The sequence below is a fragment of the Echeneis naucrates genome, chromosome 18 (genome assembly GCF_900963305.1).
Source record: "Echeneis naucrates chromosome 18, fEcheNa1.1, whole genome shotgun sequence".
NCBI lineage: Eukaryota > Metazoa > Chordata > Actinopteri > Carangiformes > Echeneidae > Echeneis > Echeneis naucrates.
Window position 1 is genome coordinate 15,289,141 of NC_042528.1, and position 19,581 is coordinate 15,308,721.

The following is a 19,581-nucleotide window of genomic DNA, read 5'->3' on the forward strand; positions in this document are numbered from 1 at the left end:
GAGAGATAAAATAACTGTTCATCTTCTTCAGGTTGTTGATGGCTCTCTGGATGGTCTCTGGTTTGGTTTCTGTCTGACCCAGCAGACCTCCTAAGAGTCTCTGGTTGGACTGCAGAGAGAGACCATGAAGGAAGCGGACAAACAGGTCCAGCTGACCATTTTTACTTCTGAGGGATTTCTCCAGGACTGTGATCAGAAAGTCCTCCAGGGCTGAATCTTGGTGTTTTTTTCCCAGAAAGTTCTTCAGGACCTCCTTGTTCCTGTTGGTGTGACAGTGGAACATGTAGAATGCAGCCAGAAACTCCTGAACACTCAGATGAACAAAGCAGTAGACTGTTTTCTGGAAGATCACACTCTCTGCTTTGAAGATCTCAGTACAGAGTCCTGAGTACACCGAGGCCTCTGTGACATCAAGACCACACTGCTCCAGGTCTTCTTGGTAGAACATGATGTTCCCTTTCTCCAGATGTTCAAACGCCAGCCTCCCCAGCTTCAGAAGAACTTCCCTGTCAGCCTCCATCAGCTCCTGTGGACTTGTCTCATGTCCCTCATGGTACTTGATCCTCTTCCTCCTGGTCTGGACCAGCAGGAAGTGTGAGTACAGGTCAGTCATGGTCTGGGGCAGCTCTCCTTGCTGGTCTGTAGTCAACATGTGCTCCAGAACTGTAGCGATGATCCAGCAGAAAACTGGGATTTGACACATGATGTGAAGGCTCTTGGACGTCTTGATGTGTGAGATGATTCTGTTGGACAGCTCTTCATCCCTGGACCTCCTCCTGAAGTACTCCTCCTGCTGGGCGTCAGTGAAGCCTCGGATTTCTGTTAACCTGTCAACACATGAAGGAGGGATCTGACTGGCTGCTGCAGGTCTGGAAGTGATCCAGACCAGAGCCGAGGGAAGCAGATTCCCCTGGATGAGGTTTGTCAGCAGCAGGTGGACCGATGACTCCTGTGTGACGTCAGACACGACCTCCCTGTTGGTGAAGTCCAGTGAAAGTCTGCTTTCATCCAGGCCGTCCAGGATGAACAGAACTTTACAGGCAGCCAGCTGCTCTGCTGTGACCTTCTGTAATGTTGGATGGAAAACATGAAGCAGCCTGAGAAGACTGTACTGCTGATCTCTGATCAGGTTCAGCTCCCTGAATGAAAGCAGAACCAGCAGACTGACATCCTGGTTCTCCAAGCCCTCTGCCCAGTCCAGACTGAACTTCTGCACAGAGAAAGTTTTTCCAACTCCAGCAACGCCGTTGGTCAGAACCAGTCTGATGGGACTCTGCTGGTCAGGTGAGACTCTAAAGATGTGGTGACATTTGATTGGAGCATCATGAAGGCTCTTCTTCTTAGAAGTTGTCTCCAGCTGCCTCACCTCATGTTGGGTATTAACCTCTTCACTCTGTCCCTCTGTGATGTAGAGCTCAGTGTAGATCCTGTTGAGGAGGGTCCCACTTCCTGTTCCTTCAGTCACATGTTGACATCTGGTCCTCAGACTGATCTTATGTTGATCTAAAGCCTCCTGTAGAACACGATCTGCTGACAGAGAAGAGACAACGTCAGACTGAAGACAGAGAGTCTGAGGATCTGATGGAAAACTAAAGACGTCAGTCAGAAGTTCAGTCTCACTCTGTTCAGGGCTGGTCTGCAGACCTGGTCTGGTTCTGGATCTTTGTCCACACTGGGGACAGGAGGAGTCTCCTGAAGAAGCAGACTGGTCCCAGTGTGAGGTGCAGCACTGTCTGCAGACCCAGTGTCCACAGCTGGTAGAGACTGGATCCTTCAGGACGTCCTGACACAGAGCACAGTGGGACGGCTGCTCCTCTTCAGAGACATGTCTTTTCCCCTTCCTGTCTCTGTGAAAACATTTCTTTATAACTGACATGATCTGACTAATGTAATAAAATGTTTGGGTAGGAAAAAACATCAGTAGTTTCTGGTGATAAAACCAGAAGATCAATCTCAGGGTCTTCCTGAATCTGCACTGATGATTCAGGATCATGAATATCTATGGATGGATTTTTATTCTCATCTTCACAGACTCTTACTTTGTCTCTGAGGGTCCAGGTTCATTACTGAAGTCTGGAGGAATAAAGTTGTTGGACCAGTCAGACTTCAGAGACAGACAGCTTGATCCTGGAGACTCTGGTCTGGCCTCCTCTTCCTCATCACAGTCCATCTTCTTCAGTACAGAGTTGGTCTGAGCGGAAAACACTTTCTGACTGACAGAAGACAAAGAAGAAACAGGACAAATAGTTTGTTCCAAAGATACACACCCAAAAATACCAAGCAAATCCAAACACACAGAGTACATCATCTTCAGGATGGAGTCGGTCTGAGAGGGAAACTGACAGAAGACCAGAACAACAACTGAATCAAAGCCCCTGGAATAAGGAGGCACGTCTTTGACAAACCTAAGTCCAGTTGGGTTCGATTCAATTGTTGGCCGGATATGACTTTGGCCTGGCTGAATGAGAATAACCACAGACTCATTTCATTGTGTGTCCTCATTTTGTCTCAGTGTCTTTTTGTGGACAGAGCTTCATTCAGACTCTTTTTCCTCCACAGTGGACAGAACACTAACTCATCTGACGTCACAGCTTCAGTCAGACTGAGTCACCTGATTGGTTTGAGTTGACAGGTGGAGCTTTGAAACTTTGGAGTGGTGCTCAGCCTGTTTAACTGTGTGTTACTGACAGCCATCGCTTTTGTGGATTTCTGACTTTTTCAAAACAACACCATTAAGGAAGAGTTCCCAGGTGTGGAAATATTTGAGTTCTTGCCACCAAATAAAGAATAATAAGTTGATCCAATGTTTATTTAAATAGTCACAGTGCCACGTCATCCAGGGGTGCTTTTCATACTGAGAGCAAATCTAGAGAAGGTAGGATGAATGTTATGAGGGAAATTACATGACAAAGAAAGGCCCATCTGCTGTGGAAAAATTATGAATCCTGAATAAAAACACACGAGTTAGATAAGCACACACCTCCAGTTCACAAAGCGCATTACCAAAGAAAACATCCAGGTCACCAAACAGAGTAAAAACAATTCAAGGCTTCATTTGGCTGTGGAACAACCACTTCTTCTCCATACTTATGATATATTTATTAACTTTTATGCAGCTCCAAGGCACTACCTCTACAGCTACAGTAGATGCAGGGGTAGTGTAGTAGTGTAGTGTAGTGTTTGTGTGTTTGTCTTTCTTTCTGTCAGTCAGTACTCAGGAGCACAGAAGCTGCATTGCTTTTCTGCATTTCTTTATCATTTTTTAACTAGAAACCGCTACATCCCTCAACGTTTTTATTTGTTTATTTTCATTTTAATCAGGCCAGTCATTGGGCAGACTGAAGAGGACCCGCTGCCTGTCAGTGTTTTCCTCACTGTCAGTTTTAAAGACACTGTTAATTATTCTCAACACATAAACAGTAAAGTGTCCTGGATAACTCAACAATATGATCGATTAACGTTATGGCCCATCAGTTTTAATAATTTCTCCTGTAATTCTTAGAAATCGATGGTGTGAAGACACCAGCTGAAGCTGTAACATAAGCTGTTCAATCAATGTTATCATCATACGTCTGTCCTAGATATGAGGGCTACTATGGCCCTATTAAACATAATAGTAGGTCGAGCAGACTGTAATCACTCGTGTATTTATTCGGACAATGTTGGTGCTGCTATCAGGAATGTACATTCACGTGACCGTGGAAAGTGGAAAATGCAGTATACTGTACATACAGGGGTTAAAGTTGGGTTCTGTCACCTCAGATTAAGTAATAGATGAATTCACATCAATGATCATGCAATGCTGTTTAAAAAAAACTGTTTTTATACAGTATACAGTCAAATTTCATGGTATGAACGTAACCACATTATTCTTTGGTTGTAGTTATTGTGATGTTTTTTTGGTTCAGAGGTTGTGATTTTTGTTCATAGTTCAAGTCTGCAGCTATTTTGGGGTGTTCCGTTTTGGACTCCCATATATTTATTTCTGAATTGAAATAGTGAAAAGTAAGGTTGTGATCCATATTGTGGTGTTCAGCAATGTTTGCATGTTGCCCGTAAGAGTTAAATTCTTTCAGCCAAGTTCATTCAAGGTTTCAGACCAATTCAGACATGTTTGTTCTGTCATTGCTCGACAGAAACACGGCACACCAGTTCAAGGAAATCACTTAACCTGAACCCTATCCCTTCATCGTGAAAGTTGATTAAAAAAAAAATTCACTTAAGATTAATTTGTTGTGACCATCTAAAAAACCTTGCAAAAAATAAAATCTGGTTTAAATCTGGTGATTTAAAATCTTGACTTTACTAATTAAATCTTATTTTAGAATTGAATAAGAATACGTTTAAGATACTGTTGTCAGCTCAGTGTGATCACAGTGATCCTGTTCACACATTTACAGATTCTCACCTGCTGAACTCACTTCAGGGAGACTTTCTGACACTTTCCAGCTTCATTTGAAGAGAAGAAGCTGCTGGTTCTCCCTCGTCAGTCCTGGTGTCTGTTTGAGCTGAGGAAAAGTCACACCCTCATAACTTCAGAGCTCAATTTTAAAAAACTTTAGTGACATGAAAACCGTTCTAACCTGTGTTAGAAACCAAATCAGTGCCAGAGGACTCTTTGGGATGGTGGTGTGATTCTGCAACAACACCTCTAAAGTCCTGACCCTCAACTCAGCAGAAGAAGATGTAAATGTGCTGCAACAATGTGAATTTCTAAGTCTTGATGAAATTTTAAATAATAGTAAGCAGTAAAGAAATCATTCAGATCCAACAACTATGTAATTCTGAGTTCAGCCAACAGGTGGAACCATCAGAAATCTGGATTTCTTCATTATTTCAATATTGAATTCTAATTTCTACTATTCATATACCTCGGTTATTGTCAAAGAGGACAATATCATGTAATAAAGAGGAAAATTATGAAAAAACAAAATATAAATGTCCAAGGGCTCCGGTCACTTAACCGTTTGTTCATTTTGTTTATTGTTTTTTGCTTCAACTTTAAACCAACATCTCTTTTCATCATCACCATCTTCTCTCCTATTTTCAGTTTAAAAAAACGGTACACTTCCATGTTTTTGTGGTTTCAGTCTTAAAAAAGCAACAGAACTGAGACTGTTTTCAGGAGACACACACTTTGAAAATTACATGTATTCAATCAGTGTTCTCATGGATTAAGGTGATACACAATAAAAATTATTTTCCTAAAAAATATCTTAGCTCTGGAACAATATGGAAAGATTTTACATGAATGTTACTGAACAAGTTTTCTTCCTCATCACAGGAAACAAACATGATGTGATGAGGTTCTACTAGCGATGCTGCTGGAGGAGGAGAGGGGACCCTGCTGCTCTCTTCACTTGATGATCTATCCCAATCACACAGAATAATAATCTGACTGATGTAGATCATGCAGGTTTCTGTTTATTTGTATAAAGATCCTTATCATCATTATAATTATTAAAGTGTACAATGACATTTACTCAGGATAGAATTATATTCATTCTTATTAGAAAAAAAAAAAAGAATGCTGACACTTCACTATCTTCAGTTCAAGTGAGTTGTCAGATGATATTCTGCTGATTTAACTGATATCATGCTGATGTTTTCAGCAGTAATTTTATGAGTTCATGTCTTTATCACAAACATTTTAAGAGATCTTGTTAATAAGTAACCACATCATCCACAACCAACCCTCTTTATCCGGAATCTGAACAGGGAGCTGTGAGGAGTTTGATGGTTCATCATCACGATTAAAGCATTCACTGACTGCAACATTTAAATTAATATAACAGTTTATTTTAATAGTGAACATTAAACAGAAACGAGCAGTTTGTGTTCTTTTATCACTTTGTCTATCTTCCTGTCTTTTTGTCATGTTCTTCAACTCTTCAACAGCCCTTCTCAGTTAGTTACTCTTCTTTATATATCTGAGAAGGTAGCTGGTTGAAAATGATCATCATGGCCCCAGATATGAGCACCAAACTGTCAGTTTTCAAATGAAATCGGTAAATATCAATTCCTCACTAATATGTCACTTCTTTATTTGGAGGAGTCAGAAGGAGTAAATTTCAGTATTTTGTACAACAATGCAGCTAAATCTTTTAATATTTCCATTTTGTTGACTTTAATATCTGTTTTTAAATCAGTTCAACATTCACTGACACAAACAGGATGAAGGCTGTTGGTTATGTTACCTGATGGTCGAACTGATCTTCATGCAGCTGATGAGTGAAGGTGAACTTTAACTGCAGCTTCCATGAAAAAAATAAAGACAACATATCCATGTATATCTGACAGCAGGAGGTTTTCTAAAGTTGTTGATCAAAACACAGTCTGAGCTCTCTGTGGAAAACTGAATATGACTTACAGGAAAATCTCATACCCCAGCAAATCTGAACTTTGGAATGAATTGAAGTCAATCATTAACAGACAGTAATAATCCACATCAGGTAGATCACAAGGCTCCAATGACCTTTGATTTATATGATGTGATGTACAATATGATCCTTTATCTTTTAATACAATTAGAAAACATTATTACACATGGTCGGATACACAGTTATGTTTATCTACAATGATCAGATTAGAAAAGGCATAGTGGCATAAAGTATGAGAGCATTTATGAGGATGGTATATTTTAAAGTGTGTTTGTCTACAGTGTGTAAGGGGACAGTTTATATCTAGAGTTCTCTGGTGAGACACATAACTTCTTCAGCATCAGCACATCAGCAGATCACCCTGCAACTAGACCAACTACAACTAGTCTCTTCAAAAGATGCTGCCTCCTTCAAAGAGCTAAGAGACACTGAGGAACCAGAGGCCTGTATCACAAAGCTGGATTAACATGCCTGGGATCTGTTTTAGTGATCCAGCTTCACTTGTACACACATCCACAATCCTGATATGCTGTCTCACAAAGCTGGTTATCAATTTGATAATCAAACCTGGTTTTTACATCTAGATCTGTGCACGTTCACATAAAAGGGGCTGGGTTTGCTGCATCCAAACAACCGACCCCATGGAAAAGACACAAAACTGTATTTCACAACTATAAAATTAAGAAAACATAAAGACTATAAATCAATAAAATGGACAAAAAGCAACAGATTTGCAGCTCACAGAAGCTGCAGAAATGCTGGGAAATTAATCACAGGCTCTGTCAATGAGTAAATTACTGGGATTATAATATTACCTCTCCACCACATTCAATATAAACACACATTATACAGCCCTGACCACTGTTGTATCCAGACAGTGCTGACTGCTGCTTTTCATGGAGAGCAGCACTGAGTCTCTAACATTTGGATGTTGCTAAGAAAAGAAGTTATTTAGCATTGTCTGAAAAAACACCCTGAATATGTTTTGAACGACAAATGAACTGTCCTGTCTATTCTTTATTTCTTGTTTGTCACAATTCCAACCCTCCTCCTTTATCAGGGCTAAAGAGAGACAGAAGCATCTCCACGTCCTCCCCCTGAACACAGGAGCCAGCCATCCATAACCAGATGTGGACAAACCTCCTCCCCACAACATCACCCAAAAAGAAACAACCCTCATCATCACTTCATCACAGAGAGGGACCTTCTGCTGTCATCAGATTCAGTGATGTCTTCATCAGGGTCCTTATCCTTCCCTGGTGTGTCCAAAAGTTTGGAGGACAAAGTTTACACATTATCAACTGTCTTTGAGGATAAATAATCAAACACCAAGTCAGTTTCTTCTCTGTATTTTCACCTGTCTGTCCAGGTGTGCTCTGACTAACAGGACTTCAGCCTGCTGATCTAAACTGAGCTGTTTCCTCTGAAAGAACAAGTCTTCAATTCAAGTTCAAACTGAGGCAGTAACTTCAACAATGAGAAATGTTTTTCCATGCCAACGAAGCGTAATTAGCTAATTAAGATACGTTAGCATGCTTGCTAAATTAGCAAAGTTAGCATGCTAACTAAATTAGCTAACTATGATAGCATAACGACGTAACGACCTTAAACAAGCAGGACTCTGCTAAACATGTCTATTGAATGTTGTTTAAGAACAGTTTCACACGAAAACAGAGAAAAGACAACTTTACTGAAATTCATCGTTAAAGTTCTCATTAAAGTTCTTACCTGAACTCCGGTGAATATTTGCTACAGGTGCTGCAGGAAGTGGGAAGCTTGTTTCAAAACTCAGACTGGTGAATTTACAGCATTTAGCTTGCAGCACAACTTCCTGAACTTGTTTTTTGCACTGCTCCTCTTTTCAGTTCACTTCTAAGTTTTATTTTGTTTTCCATTTTCTCACAAAATGTCGAGTTGTAGCCACTTAAACAACTTTACACAACGCGCTGTCACTCCAAATGAATGACACCACTGAGAGCCAATGACAACTGAGGGGACATGGAAGGACCAATCAGGTTTTCGGGGGAGGGAGCCTCAGCTGTGATCACAAGAGAATATTCTCATTCACTTCGACTCTTTCCTTCTCCTTATTTGTCCTAAAAAGGAACCAAGAAAGCCATCAAAGCTGAGCCACTTGGTTTTTCTTCATGCCAATCTGAACCAAAGACGAGCTAAAACTGTTAGGATTTTCATTTACATCCTGTTGTATCATCCTTCATACTTGTCTATGTGGTTTAAATGTAAATAGTTCAACATTTTTAAATGATTTACATTTAATTAAAGATGAAAAGTATTTTCAAACTGAGTTGGATCTTTGGGTTTTTGTGCTTTTTCATTTATTATTTGTCATTATTATTTGCCATTTATCATTCGTTCGCGAAACGAGTCATGTGCGTCTTTGTGCGCATGCGCTCATCCATCTGACACGAACGCTGGAGTGTCAGCTTGGGAGAGCGATTAAAGACAGGAAATGCCTTTGATCTCCAGTGACGTCACACAGTGTCGTAGCTCCATGTAGGTTGGAGCTGAGGATGTGATTTGAGAATGAAGTTGTTCTGAGCACACTCCGAAAAAGGACAGGAAGTGTCATTTCTCCTGACGTGTAGCATGATTTTTGTGCTGGAAGTTGTTCATCAAACATAACCAGAAGCAGCCAGTGACTCATTTAAAGAAGCATGAAACCAGAACATGCTGTGATCCAGCCATTGTTCTGTAAGAGCTGAGTGAATACGTATGTTAGCATTAAACGGGCATAGCGGACTTTATGTTAAGATAAAATGATGGCAGTAATGCTGGTTAAAATGACCTTGAATGCTATTTTAAATTTGTGGGTCTTCAGTCATTTGTGGTCTTATTCTGTGGAAGAGAAAGTTCCTCTTTCATTTTATTATTCTCTCTTTCGGTCGAAAAAAGCCGAGTCCAGTCGAGGAGAGCCGAATCTTCAGAGAATCCGTGCAGACAGGGGGGTTATTTTGATGGACACACCATGAGGCCAATCACATGAGAGGACAAACTGATGTTTTCACAATAATATTCAGCTGGTAAATTGACATAGATATGAAGTTTTACAGGTGACCAAGAAGAGACGTTTTCTTTGCTCTACAACGTAACTTTGTGAAAATAACATGTCTGTGGTTGTTCTCTGATCCCTCCTTCGTTTCTTCATGTCTTCTGTTTGTGTCTCTCTCTCGGAGTGATGTTGTTACTGAAGCCGACTCTGACCCCTCACTGAGCGGGTCGGTGCGGAGAAACACTCCGTTACCTCCGACAGCTGAGCGGTATCGCTTCTCGGCCTTTTGGCTAAGATCAAGTGTAGTATCTGTTCTTATCAGTTTAATATCTGATACGTCCCCTACCCGGGGACCATATATTAAATGGATTTTTGGAACAGGGAGATGGAATAGGGGCTTGCTCCGTCCACTCCACGCATCGACCTGGTATTGCAGTATCTCCAGGAACGGTGCACTCCCTCTGTGTGTTCAATACAAGTCCTGTTCAGCTCAACATCACCTTAAACACATGATGTTGTCTTCATGTGTGTAACGCTGAGTGTACAGAGTGTTCATGTTCAGTTTATGGTTTTAGAATCAGTGATGCATTCATGTAGAAACATCAGTTTAACGTTGCTGATTTCATCAGGTTATATTCTGCTGACCAGACTGAATCAATAAAGTTTTGTTTCAACACGTCATCGTTTAAATGTTGGTTGTATTTTGCATTTGTCAGCTGAATCCACAGAGTGACTGAAATGATGAAGTAAATCCAGGAAAGGAAAAACATTTGGCTCTGAATCTTAATGTAGATTTGAACAAAGAGCTCCAGTTGAAGAAAACAATGCTGTCTGTTTCCAGATGATGAAGAACTCAGTTCTCAGTTGATGCTCAGTTATTTCCATCTAGTGGACAGATGGTAGAAGTTGATTCCTGAAAAGAGGAAGTGACTTTTCCTCAGATCAAACTGTTGAAGGAGAACGAGCAGCTTCTTCCTCACTGACTCACTCAACTTCTGTCTCCTGGGTTTGGATTTGAGCCGCTTTCTCAGGAGCACACACAGAAAAAATAAGATTTTCTATTCCAACAATATTCGTGATGTCCTCGCGTATGAATGAATGTTTCACAAATGAGGCAGCAGCTACTCTTCCTGGGGTCCAAATGAAAATGCACATCTGCAGTCAAACAGGTTCAGGTAGATGCAGAGTCCTACATTAAAACAAACCACTTTACCATCAACCTCAACTGCATTTTTTGTAAACACTTGTTCTTATTATTAATGTTAAGACCCAGAAAGCAGCATATTTGATTGATAACCTGATCACAGATCAATAATCAGCCATTGGAAGACGCTCTGAAACTTTCTTCTGCAGTCAGAACTCATCCACCTTCAGACTGGACATCTTCTGACTGTAGAACTGGAGCTTTTTATACATCTCACTGCAGCACAATAAAGTCCTCTGTGAGTATTGTGTGTCCCACAGTGTACATGACATCTGAGCAGCAATACTTCCACCTGCTGGAGATTTATTGTTACTACAGCTGTAAAATAAATCTATCAGAACATGAACTCAGTCTGTAGAATCCAGAAGATTAATGACACACTTTGTCCTGCTGTTATGGAATCAAATCCTACTTTAGGTTTTCTATATATTAAACTAATGAGCACTGTTGGGGCTCAAACAGAAAAAGACAAAGGCAAGATTTTTCTTTTCTTTTGAAGATTTTTCTTTTTCTTTGTGCTTGCGTATGAAAATGTGTAGTTTCATGGTGGTGGCAGGGGGCACCCAGACTTGAACTGGGGACCTCTTGATCTGCAGTCAAATGCTCTACCACTGAGCTACACCCCCCGTAAACGCACACAGCCCATCACTGCAGATCAGCAGGTCTGACTGAACTACACCCGTTTCACTGCAATAATGCCACATGTCTCACATTGTCTAACTTCTCAAAGTTGTGACTTTGGATGAAAGATACACTGTTACATGGATCAAAGGCAGCAGCTCTTCAGACTCACACATCATTCAAACCTTCAAGGAAGTGACACGCTACGTTTGTCTTTGGAGCTTCATTAACAGAATGCACTCTATTGTGGAGGTCATGAGAAAAAAATGGGAGGAGTCTTTCATCTCTGTGATGTCATTAGAACCTGTGTGACATCACAGAATCAGCATCTCCTTTGATGGAACAGGAAAAGGGCAGACCCTGATATGAACCCACAAGCTTGCCTTTTTTCTTTGTGTATTTGTGTCAGACTTTCCTTCTTTAATTGCAGATACCTAACATTCTGCCTAATACTATACTTATGGTAGTTGAACAGGGGTGCAGATTATTGGACACCTTATGTGAAGGGCTCATCCGGGATTTGAACCCGGGACCTCTCGCACCCAAAACGAAAATCATACCCCTAGACCAAATTTTTCGGCTATTGTTGCAGCTTTTGTCGTCAGAATGGCCGAGCGGTCTAAGGCGCTGCGTTCAGGTCGCAGTCTCTCCTGGAGGCGTGGGTTCAAATCCCACTTCTGACAGAGACCACTTTTCTTTAACCTCAACTGCAGCAAGGTGTGTTTGGGGACAAAGTTCTTTTGGTCTACTTTTGACCGCCCAAACCACTTGAGTAGTAAATGCTTCTCATGCTGTTTCTCCTTTGCTGCTGCAGCGGTGTTATATTTACGGGGAAACATGTTCTCATCCTCTCCATGGGCCTGCTTTCAGACCTCAAACTCCCCTGGGTTGAAATAACTGGATCTCCATTGATGATGGCTTTTTATAGAGGTTATGATGCTGAGCTGCTTAAAGTGTCTGTCTTGTAAACAGGACATCCTGCATTCAAACCCCAGCAGTGCTTCACTCTCGGTGGAGTTCCTGCTCATCACTTCCTGTATTACAGCTTTTGCTTGCAGTTTCTGGACAAGACAAAGTGGTTGTTGCTGTGTTGAGCAGATGGAAATATGGTGATTGACCGCTTTTCACAGGAGACAAACTTTGGGAAGAGTCATGATGGTCAGGCACTGATATTGGCGACATAACACTAAGGGCTTGTCTTTGAACCCAGGACCTCTCACACCCGAAGCGAGAATCATACCCCCAGGACCAACGAGCCATTAGCTGCAATGCCTTAAAGGTGCTAAAGGGCATTCTGGTCTGGACTCCTGACAGTGTTTTGTAAAATTTGTTAACCAAACTCTTCCAAAGTGGATGAAAAATCTGTATAAAATGTGAATTTGACTTTTTCACAATAAAGGGGTTCGGACTGAAAACACTAAAGCCTGTGGCTCCCTGTGGTAGGAATGGACAGCAGTTGTTGGACTAAAGATAACTCAGCTGTTACTGAATCATCTGTAGCTCAGTCAGTGGAGCATCAGAAAAGAGCAGCTGCTTCGCTCTCAGTGGAGTTCCTCCTCATCACCTCAACAAAGCAGAAGGGTCATCTCTGCAGTTGTTCTCTGAAACCGTCTGTATCTGTATCGTAGAAGAAGTAAAAACAAATGGGAAAATAACACTCAGTAACATTTATGTTTCCATTTCAACATTTTTGAAGCACTGATTTACAGGAAAACATGGAGAATGTCATTTATCGCAGAGTGGGGATCTAATCCATGACTGGGGTTATTAGCACCACGCTCCAACCAGCTGAGCTAACCTAACTTTTGAGACATTAACCACTCGGACACCTCGTCATATTTGATACTTGTCCTGGAGTCTCCAGGGGAGACTGCGACCTGAACGCAGCACCTTAGACCGCTCAGCCATTCTGACGACAGAACAGAACAGCTAGCTGTTCGCGATCTATGGTTGGTTATATTTGAAAATGGCATCATTACAACCGTAACAATGCTCCACCAATCAAATCAGATTTATTTGTATAGTGCCAAATCACAACAACATTACATCAATCATCTTTACATAAAGAGCAGCTAGCATTAACTTTTCTGTTTCCTCACTAGAGACTGGCAGCTGGACACACGTGTCAGGATGGCTGAGTGGTCTCATGGTTTCATCATTTCATAGATCAGTGTCACCTATCACTGCTGTGGAGTCTATAATGTGAACCACTAAAGGGAAGAAGCTGCATCGCCTGAACAGGGACTTGAACCCTGGACCCTCAGATTAAAAGTCTGATGCTCTACCGACTGAGCTACTCAGGCTTCTCAGTGATGATTGACCGCTTTGCCCAGGAGACAAACTTTGGTAAGAGTCATGATGGTCAGCAACTGATATTGGCAAAATGATACAAGCACTCGTCTGGGATTTGAACTCCCGACCTCTTGCACCGTAAGCATTCAAACCCCAGCAGTGCTGTGGTTCATACTTTACAGTTTGTTTTCAGTCAAACCTGCTGATCTGCTCCTCTTATGCTCCTCATTAATATAGTGGACAGTATCTCTGCCTGTCACACAGAAGACTTCAAACCTTCAAACTGCTGATGCACCGATATGAAATTTTTTATGAAATGTTGTTTTTTATCAATATATGTTTAAAGTATTTTCACTGACCAGGAAACGAACCCGGGCCGCGGCGGTGAGTATACTCCTTTGATCTGTTGAAAAGTTGACATGTCAGTTGCACCGCTAATACTCTGCTAATAAAAGCAGATTCAGATTATTTTATTTGTATCTTTAGCTCAGATGTCGGTCCCCACTTCAGTAACTCAAAGTGATGGTAGCCACTGGTGGAACACTATATTCATAAGAGCTTTAGATTTAAACACTCCAAGATTATACTGTAGAGTGCAAAGCTTGGCAGTGGTGGGATTCGAACCCACGCCTCTGAAGAGACTGGAGCCTAAATCCAGCGCCTTGGACCACTCGGCCACACTACCACATGAGAACGGCAGAAAGATGTCCTTGAAACGTCCTGGACACACAAACAATCAGCGTGTAGCATCCAACCTCACAAACTCTCAAGTCCAGCTTCTTGGTCTCTTGGTGTATAGTGATGGGATGGTTCTATATTCCCACAGAACATCCCTGGGAACCCGGACACACACCTTCTCCAAATCAAATCTTCCATGTGTCGACTAAAGTTCCAGTGGATAAGACAAAGCACTTCCCTGGGTGGGCTTGAACCACCATCCTTTCAGTGAACAGCTGCTTTAGTGAACACGCTGACCGATTAACCCAAAGAGACATGTTGTTGCAGCGTGCAACCACCCCAGATGGGACTTGAACCCACAAGTCACTATTAGGTTCAAGTCCCATCTGGGGTGGTGTTAGAATAAATGTACATAAAGTGATTATCACAGTACTGCTCAACTTTTACTGACCCTGCAAGAATGTAGAAACTTGTGTTTTTACTAGCAGGAGCAGAGTTCATACCTCCGAAGAAGCAACGACCTTCGAAGAAGATTTATGAAGAAAGGGAGGATGTCGAAGCGAGATTACTTCGTTCATAAACTAACCCTCAATGTGTTTGAGTTTCTTGTGACTTATAACTTGAATATAAATCATATAACAAGCAACTATTCATTCACTACTTGCAGCTGTGTATTCTCACCTTTAGAGCTGCAAGATTTTGTAACTAGGGACCACCCTAAGGAAATAAAAAGGGGGAGAACAGAAGAGATACTCCAGAGCGGGTAGAGAGTGTCACTGAGCACATCTCTGTCTGTTCTCCTTGCAAGTAAAATGAGCACTGTTGTCCTTTGTCTTTCTTCCCTGTGTGTTTAATAATGTTCTAGGTGGTTTAAACCTGACAGGTGGTTTGCAGCAGAGTGGTGTAGCGTGGTTATGGGCCCATAACCTAGAGGTTGATGAACAAAACCAATCCTCTGCTAAGCTAGCTGTTCGCGATCTATGGTTGGTTATATTTGAAAATTGTGTCATTACAACCGTAACAATGCTCCACTGCCACTCCACCAATCAAATCAGATTTATTTGTATAGCACCAAATCATAACAAAGTGACATCAATCATCTTTACATAAAGAGCAGGTCTAGACAAAACTCTAAAATTATTTAGAGACTCAACAGATCCCCCGATGAGCAAGCACTCGGCACCAGTGGCAAGGAAAAACTTCCTTTAAGAGGCAGAAACCTTGGGCAGAAGCAGGCTCAGGGGGGGCGGCCATCTGCCTCGACCGGTTGGGTTGAAAGAGGGAGAGAGAGAGCTGACACTGTCCTGTCAAAGTTGGCATTAACTTTTCTGTTTCCTCACGAGAGTGGCAGGTGGACACGTGTCAGGATGGCTCAGTGGTCTGAGGTAACAGACTCAAGATCTTTCCTGCACAAATGGGCCTTGAACATGAAAGACTCATGGTTTCATAATTTCATAGATCAGTGTCACCTATCACTGCTGTGGAGTCTATAATGTGAACCACTAAAGGGAAGAAGCTGCATCACCTGAACAGGGACTTGAACCCTGGACCCTCAGATTAAAAGTCTGATGCTCTACCGACTGAGCTACTCAGGCTTCTGAAGGCTGCATAATTCAGATGAAATTAAATTAATTATTTCAGCTTGACTCGAACAAACAGCCCTGTCCCAGCCAGGGGTTGCAATCGGTCAGCGTGTTCGGCTGTTTTCTGAAAGGATGGTGGTTCGAGCCCACCCAGGGACGATATTTGTTTAATTCACTGGTATTATAGTTCACACATGGAAGACCGGAGGATTTTTAAGTTGATGCCCAGAGTTATCTCCATCTAGTGGACAGATGGTAGAAGTTGATTCCTGAAAAGAGGAAGTGACTTTTCCTCGGATCAAACTGTTGAAGGAGAACGAGCAGCTTCTTCCTCACTGACTCACTCAACCTCTGTCTCCTGGGTTTGGATTTAGGTCTGGGTCTGGTTCTGGGTCTAAGACCAGGTGGGCCTGCTCAGAGTCTCTGTGTTGGATGTGAGCTGCTGAAATCTCTGAACACCATGACACAGATAATATCAGTCTGATGTGTCATCTGTAATCCAGATGTTGTCAGCAACAAACAGATGTTCCTGACAGAAGCTGCTCTGATTCACTTCAACCAGCACATGAGCCTCTTTCTCAGGAACACACAGAAAAAATAAGATTTTCTATTCCAACAATATACGTGATGTCCTCGTGTATGAATGAATGTTTCACTGATGCAGATTTTTACAGAACAACATCAACAACTAATAACTCCACAACGAGACTGTGTGACGTCACTGGAGATCAAAGGCATTTCCTGTCTTTCATTGATCTCCAACATGACACAGATGCATAAGTCACACTATCTCACGTTCGCATGAATCTTCAGCGTTGATTATGAAGCACAGGAAGTCTTTATCTTGTCCAACACCCTGATCTCTCAACTATCCACTCAGCTTGGAGCAATTTATCCTGTGTATTCATCCTACCAAATTACCAAAGTGAACACAAGTGTAATGTGTATTCTGCAGCTGAGGTTGATGGTAAAGTGGTTTGTTTTAATGTAGGAGCAAAAGTTGAACAATATGGAGACTTTACTTGGGACGGTTGTCTTTGGAAGCTTGTTCACATTGTGAAGCTTTTAAATGCAGTTTATTTTACTGAGGACAAAGAAAAAGACCGATTCACTTGTAGAGCTGCTGGTAAAACAGGGACAGTCTGAGATTGCTTGGACATCCTGACTGCACAAAAGAGAGACATTTCAGGATTCCTGATCCAACAAACATTTGGCTCCTGGCCCAGTTTGGTTCTTTCTTCTGTCTGCAGAACGCAAAGGTATCTGGCAGAACCATGTTTGTCTTTTGAGCTTCATTAACAGAGTGCACTGTACTGTGGAGGTCATGAGAAAAAGTGGGAGGAGCCTTTGATCTCTTTGATGTCATTAGAACCTTTGTGACAGACCTTTGTGTTTTCTTCCTCTACGATACAGACACAAACTGGCAGTACTGATGCTGAGCTGCTTAAAGTGTCTGTCTTGTAAACAGGACATTCTGCATTCAAACCCCAGCAGAGCTTCACTCTCAGTCAGAGTTGACCTCACCCGAAGTACCCCATAACTCTTGCCAAATGACTTTTTATGACCTGCTTGTTTTGACCTACATTTCCAATATTCTGCCTCCTCTTTCAACCACACCATGAAATATTGTGAGCTTGAATGCTGCACGCTGACTGCTTGCAGTTCAGAGCAGCAGGTGAAAAGATAAACTGTTTCATGAAGCCTCCTCTCTGCTGGTTCAAGAGCACCTCTTTTGGGTGGAGTGTTAACCCAACCATTACACCCTGGAACAATGATGACCTCAAAAATCAATCACAGCTCACATTGGGCGAGGGGCGGGGTACACCCCTGATTCTCGCTTCGGGTGTGAGAGGGCCTGGGTTCAACTCCCAAATGAGCCCTTGGTATTATGTCGCCATTATCAGTTCCTGACCATCATGACTCTTCCCAAAGTTTGTCTCCTGTGAAAAGTGGTCAATCACCAAATTTCCATCTGCTCAACACAGCAGCAACCACTTTGTTTTGTCCAGAAACTGCAAGCAAAAGCTGTAATACAGGAAGTGATGAGCAGGAACTCCACTGAGAGTGAAGCACGTCTGGGGTTTGGATGCAACATGTCCTGTTTATAAGACACTTTAAGAAGCTCAGCATCAGTACTGCCAGTTTCTCTGCAGTTTCATCTGGAGAGTTGGACCTGGTAGACCTCCAAGCCTACCTGGGTCTGAAAAGAGACAACAAAACAAGCCTGAGATGCTGCAAATGTGATGCCTATGTTTGTACGGCCCACTCTGACCTGAGTGTCAAATGCCACTCACGTGCATGAATTCACATACACACAAACACACACACACACACTGGCGCCACCCGACAGCACGGTGTTTCCAGCATTTTGATGTTGGTTCATAATGTACTTCGCAGTTTAAACATAACAGCTGAAAAAGAGTATATTTCACTTCTAAATCCCTTCAGATAGCCAGCAGGAGCTTCACTTGGACTTTGCTCACGCTTCTTTTTTAACAATACAACATTGACAATGAGGCACTGCTGGGATTTGAATACAGGATCTCCTGTTTACAAGACAGGCGCTTTGACCAGCTAAGCCACAGCACCACTCTCTCTGCTGTAGGATGTGATGATGGAATTGTAATGTGCATGCTACAGTTGGGTTGGATGATAAAGGGGTGGAGTTTCTTTTTGTATTGTTTTAAAGTCAGCTCTGCCTGGATACAACAGTGGTCAGGGCTGTATGATGTATGTTTATACTGAAACACTTACAGCTCTCCTCCATCTCACTCTTTTACTTACTCTGGGTTCCAGCCCTCGTTGGGTCACGTCAGTCTCATAATCTGAAGGGTTAGGGTTACCACCAGTAAAGGGACTAATGTTCATTGTATGCTGAAGATACCTCATCCTAAGTATCCCACAAAGTCAGGACTCCTGCCAAATCATCATATTTTGCTGACTAACTGGTATTGGAGTTGTAAGCTCCTTATTTTGGCCTTCTCTTGTTGCCGTATCTCCAAAGAGTCTTGTGTAGAAAAAACTGGAAGATCTGACAATGTTTTTGAAAGCAGATGCAGTATATCCAGATAACCTTTGAATTAACCTTCAACAGGTTTCAAACACATTTAGAGATCATTCACGATGGACCTAAAGTCAGACATTTTGGATAATTTTGCCGACAGACTAAAGTGACACCTACGAGGATGGGATTCCAACCCACGCATGTAGAGCACAATGGATTAGCAGTCCATCGCCTTAACCACTCGGCCACCTCGTCATGTTTGCAAGCAGCTGAAGATGTGGTCTGAACACGGTCTGGTCTTTAGCCTCAATTAACTGTTCGTACAGTGTTTGGAAATGTTAGCACCTTGATACTTCTGACATAGCTTTTTATCTCTCATTTCAGCATTAAGAAGCAATGCCTGCTATAAAAGGCATTCACGTGGAAGACCTAGAACCCGTGATGTGTTTCACTAAGAGCTCAGTCATCACACTCAACTGATGTTGTAAACAGGTTACATTCAGAGGAATAGAGGTAATTAGTAGCGATGGGATTCAAACCCACCCCTCTAAGAGACCGCTCGTATAGGATACGCTATGGAGCTGTGTGAGGTTTGCTGTCTGGTTTCTTTAAAGTAATCATCAACAGCCTGTATGGAGTCTCCCCAACATCAGATGGAGACTAAAAGTTGTCCCCCTCTGACAGGAACTGCTTTTCTTTCAAATCTACTGCTGTAAGGTGTGTTCTTCTAGGTCTTGGTCTACTTTTGACTTTGACTTGACACAGTGGATCCTGGTGCCATGTGTTCACCAGGCAGGTGATGCACCCTG

At 42.1% G+C, this 19,581-nt stretch overlaps 1 long non-coding RNA gene and 7 other non-coding genes across 8 annotated transcripts; 2 read left to right on the forward strand and 6 right to left on the reverse strand.

Moving 5' to 3' along the window:
* Positions 1–1,789: 1,789 nt before the first annotated feature.
* LOC115059202 (uncharacterized) lies at positions 1,790–4,465 on the reverse strand. The gene is made up of 3 exons (XR_003842179.1): positions 4,409–4,465; positions 2,040–2,213; positions 1,790–1,847 (listed from the first exon to the last, which is right to left on the reverse strand). It is a non-coding gene; the product is annotated as an uncharacterized LOC115059202 (long non-coding RNA).
* A 5,195-nt stretch (positions 4,466–9,660) lies between these two features.
* LOC115059330 (U2 spliceosomal RNA) lies at positions 9,661–9,851 on the forward strand. Its single transcript, XR_003842189.1, has one exon. It is a non-coding gene; the product is annotated as a U2 spliceosomal RNA (small nuclear RNA).
* Positions 9,852–11,148: 1,297 nt separating this feature from the next.
* Positions 11,149–11,220, reverse strand: trnac-gca (transfer RNA cysteine (anticodon GCA)). The gene has a single exon. It is a non-coding gene; the product is annotated as a tRNA-Cys (tRNA).
* A 595-nt stretch (positions 11,221–11,815) lies between these two features.
* On the forward strand, positions 11,816–11,898 carry trnal-cag (transfer RNA leucine (anticodon CAG)). The gene has a single exon. It is a non-coding gene; the product is annotated as a tRNA-Leu (tRNA).
* Positions 11,899–13,445: 1,547 nt separating this feature from the next.
* Positions 13,446–13,518, reverse strand: trnak-uuu (transfer RNA lysine (anticodon UUU)). Its single transcript has one exon. It is a non-coding gene; the product is annotated as a tRNA-Lys (tRNA).
* Positions 13,519–14,110: 592 nt separating this feature from the next.
* On the reverse strand, positions 14,111–14,192 carry trnal-uag (transfer RNA leucine (anticodon UAG)). The gene has a single exon. It is a non-coding gene; the product is annotated as a tRNA-Leu (tRNA).
* Positions 14,193–15,707: 1,515 nt separating this feature from the next.
* trnak-uuu (transfer RNA lysine (anticodon UUU)) lies at positions 15,708–15,780 on the reverse strand. Its single transcript has one exon. It is a non-coding gene; the product is annotated as a tRNA-Lys (tRNA).
* A 2,503-nt stretch (positions 15,781–18,283) lies between these two features.
* Positions 18,284–18,357, reverse strand: trnat-ugu (transfer RNA threonine (anticodon UGU)). The gene has a single exon. It is a non-coding gene; the product is annotated as a tRNA-Thr (tRNA).
* Between the last annotated feature and the right edge of the window lie 1,224 nt (positions 18,358–19,581).